We start from the raw sequence: 4,427 nt of genomic DNA on the forward strand, positions 1-4,427 counted from the left end.
AGTCTATTTTGAAGAAGTGGCGTTAGAAGAAGTTTAAGTTTAAAAAATGTGGTTCTCAAAAGAAATTTCAATCGTTGTACTGTTGACATTTGGCTCTGTGGACTGAGTTTGCCGACCACTGCTGTAGTAGATCAGACTCAGCAAAGCTGGCAGCTCAAAACCTCTAAGGCTGCCTGAATGCTTGGGGGTGTTACAGGAAAATGGCAGGGTTTTAAGGTGACCCAGCTGCCAGCCCATGTGCCATCTCAGGAAGCCCCGGGCCAGCACCCACTTCCTGTTTCAGCCACAGATAGAACCAAGCTTTAGGCTGGCTTGGGCCTGCTGGGGCCTGGCATAGGAGGCAGCCTCTCACCTCCAGTAGCCCTCCTCCACCGCCCCCAGGACTTTTTGGGGTTAATGGTCTCATGTAGTGTCAGGTGCTGCTGAGGCCTAGCCTGGCTCCAAGGCAGATAGTGAGGGGAAGGCAGGCAAAGGCCCCAGGTCTGTGGCTGAAGAGGCTCCTGGCCCCTCCAGCTCTGGCCTGCTTGCACATTTACGTTTGTTTCTAGACTGTGCTTTACTGTAGCAAAGGGTGGATGGAGCAGAGTGCTGGCAGCCTCGGCCTGTTTGTATTTGTGTGCTATTGGGGATAGGGACAATCATGAGGACAAGGACAGTCATGAGGACAAGGACTTACCTTGAAGGTGGCCAGCCAGAAACCAAACTGTTCCCAAGGGGACCCCTCAGGTCAGACCAGCTGGGTGACCACCCGGGGCACAGTCAGGCCAGGCTGAACCTGGAGCCACAGCATTGAAGAATGGTGGCAAGGGGGGGACTGGGTGGGGAAAGGGCATGGTGAGTATTTGGGGTGTGCCTGCTTGTCAGTGCCCAGGCATCAGGAGGCAAAGTAGCCCTCCTTCGAGTGGGCCATGAGGTCCAGGTTGGGCAGACAGGCATCCTGGCTCATGGGGAGGAGCACCAGCGGGTGGAAGGTGTTCCCGGATCATCAGCTTCTTCAGAAGTCCTGGCCGTAGTCCTGAGCTTCGGGAGCTCTTTCCACCGTGTACCAGGGCCTGAAGCAAGCAGAATGTTTGTTCCTCAGTTCTGCCAGCTCTGGCGGCAGCAGGATGCCACTCCCAATCTGATTGGCAAAGAGCATTTGGCACCCAGTGTGGCTGTTCAGGTCCTTACATGATGGCCCAAATTAGCTGCAGCATCTGAGTGATGCCTATTCTCCTACAATTGTGCCGGCAGACTTCCCTCTTGATGTTGAGGTTGGATTTCTTGTCTGGACAGATGGTAAAGTTTCCTTTATTTTCACAGACTAGCAGCCCATTAGGGCCTTGGAATTCAATGACGTCTCCTCATTTGTGTTTTCTAGATACTGGTACTTTTTTTTTTCCCCCAGTGCAAAACTTGGGATGGGTGTCTTTAAAGTAAACCTTGATGACCAGGTCAACTGAGCCCTTGTTGTCATGGCTGGAGACTGGACTGGGTGGATTTGAGCTATAAAGGTAGCTATGTTAACCCCCAGTGAGACCCAGAATGTGATGGGGCCGTAGGAGGGTTAAGGAAAACCACTGGTGTTATGACTAATGATCTCCTTGTTAATGAGCCATAGTGGGTTCTTGATGTCTGGGCTTTCAAAGGTGAAGACAGAGGTCCAGTGTTGGCTAGCTGGGCAGGCTATAAAGGAGCCAGACTGGGGATATCCCCATGTAGCCCAGAGTGCTGAGCTGGGGGGCCCTGTGGTGATGGCTAAGACAGGTGGGCCGATGCTTTGCACTTTCTTAATAATGTCCTTTGATGCACAAATACTTTATTTTGATAAAATCCCACGTATCTATTATTTTTTTTCCTTTTGTTGCTCATGCTTTTGGTGTCATATCTAAGAATCCATTGAAAAATTCAAGGTCACCAAGATTTACCCCTATATTTTCCAAGAGTTTTATGAATGAATTTTGAGTTAATTTTTGTATAGAATGTCAGGTAGGAGTCCAACGTCATTCTTTTGCATGTGGAAATCCAGTTGTGCTAGCACCACTTGTTGATCAGACTAATCTTTAACCATTGAATGAAGTTGGCAACCTTGTGGAAAACCGGTTCACCATAGATGTATGGGTTTATTTCTGGACTGCAAAGTCATTTTATGGTGCATATGTTTATCCTTATGCTGGTATCACACTATTTTGATTACTGTTGCTTTTTTTTTTTTTAAATGACTGTTGCTTTTATAAAAATATATATTTTTATTGATTTCAGAGGGGAAGGGAGAGGAAGAGAGAGAGAGAAACATCAATGATGAGAGAGAATTATCGATTGGCTGCCTCCTGAACGCCCTCTACTGGGGATCAGGCCCACATCTTGGGGATGTGCCCTGGACTGGAATCGAACCTAGGAACCTTTAGTCCTCAGGCCCATGCTCTATCCACTGAGCCAAATCAGCTAGGGTTACTGTTGCTTTGGAGTAAGTTTTGAAATCAGGAGATATGAGGCCTCCACTTTTTTTTAAACATTGTTTTGGCTATTCTGGGTCCCTTGCAATCTCATATGAATTTGAGGGTAGATTTTTTTTCCATTTGTGAAAAAAAAAAATGCTGTTGGAATTTTGACTGAATATGTTAAATCTGTCAATTACTTTGCCATCTTAACAAATTAAGGTTATCAATCCATGAACATGGATGTCTTTCCATTTACGTAAGTCTTCCTTAATTTCTCTCAACAGTGTTCTAGAGATTTCACCTCCTTAGTTAAATTTATTTGTAGCTATTTTATTTGGGGGGGGGCATATTATTATGTTAGTGGAATTGCTTTCTTTATTTCCTTTTGAATTATTCATTGCTGGTGTTTAGAAACACAACTGAATTTGTGTGTTAATTTCCACGTGTAAATTTGCTGAATTTGCTTATTAGCTCTAGTAGCTTTCTTGAGGATTCCTTGGCAATTGCTCTATATAGGATCATGCCATTTGCAAATAGAGATAGTTCTTACTTCTTCCTCTCCAATCTGTTTGCCCTTTATTTTTCTTGTCTATTTACTCTAGCTAGACATTCCAGTATGGTGTTGAAAAGCAGAAAGAGGAATTCTTGTCTTCTTCTTGCTCTTAGAGGGCAAGTTTTCAGTGTTTTACTACTGAATATGTTAGTTGTGTTTTTTCATAAATGTCCTTTATCATGTTGGAAAAGTTCCCTTTTATTCCTAGTTTTCTGAGTGTTTTTTTATTATGAAAGGGTGTTAGATGCTGTCAAATGCTTTTTCTGTGACCACTGAGATCATTTTTTTAAACCTTTGTTCTATTACTGAGATTTATTACATTCATTGATTTCCTTATGTTGAACCACTCTTGAATTCTTGAGATAAGTCCCACTTGATCATGGTGAGTAATTCTTTTAATATGCTGTTAGATTTGATTTGCTAGTGTTTTGTTGAGGATTTTTGCATTTAAGGAATATTGGCTATAATTTTCTTTTCTTTAGTATCTTTATCTGCTGTTAGTGTCAGTGTAATGCTGGCCTTGGAGAATGAGTTAGAAACTGTTTCCTCCATCATGATTCAATGCATCAACTTTGGAGAAAGATTATATGAATTTTAATTGTGCCTTGGCCACCAAAAAGTTTGTAATAAGTTACTTCATTATTAACCTCTCTAAACTTCATTTTCCCATCTGTAAAATAGGAGATTTGGAAGGATTAATTGAAATCATTCATTGTAAAGCCTATGGTGTGCTGGTAAATATTTCACAATAAGCTCTTAGGAGATATGAGAGTGGAAAATTCTGATTTGCAGTGTTTGCCAATTTCCATGGTGTAAATACTCCTGCTATGGCTGATTTTAAGATGCTAACGTGAAGTCATCTAAGATGGAGTTGATTAATAACCATAATCTGCTTTTATGAGCCAGTGGGAGTTAACTTTAGCACATCACTTTTTTAGAAAATGTACGAAGCAAATAATCAATGAATAAATATTATAATTTTTGATTGCCTTTAATAAAAAGAATACAATAAAATTAAAAAGGGATGATTCCTGAAAAGTCAAGATATATATTTCTCTTTTATGGTCTATACCACTTCATAACCTAGGTTCTTTGAAATGTTATCCTTAAATGTTCTATCCTCTGCAGGAATCATTTTATATCCCATTTTTATCTCTAGAATTTGCATCATTGTTTACAGTGAACATAATCACAGGGAGAATGGTCCTTACCCACAAGTCTGTCTGCCCTGCTGACAAATGACCACACCTGGAAGGACTTGTTGCTCCTAATTGCTTAATGTGTTAACCTTGAAGGCTGCTGGAAAACCGAGAGACACCACTCTGCCGCGGCTTCCTGGTTGCCAATGTGTTTTGCCTAACATGGGCCCTGCCAGCAGTTACCAATCATGTAACTGGAAGGCATACATAAGTTGCCCAATCACCTTCCTCAGGCAATAATTCTTCAAATGTCAT

At 42.2% G+C, this 4,427-nt stretch overlaps 1 pseudogene; it reads right to left on the bottom strand.

The window, feature by feature from the left end:
- Nucleotides 1-874: 874 nt before the first annotated feature.
- LOC118723100 lies at nucleotides 875-4,427 on the bottom strand (annotated as a pseudogene).

Source organism: Pipistrellus kuhlii, unplaced genomic scaffold (assembly GCF_014108245.1).
Source record: "Pipistrellus kuhlii isolate mPipKuh1 unplaced genomic scaffold, mPipKuh1.p scaffold_m20_p_2, whole genome shotgun sequence".
NCBI lineage: Eukaryota > Metazoa > Chordata > Mammalia > Chiroptera > Vespertilionidae > Pipistrellus > Pipistrellus kuhlii.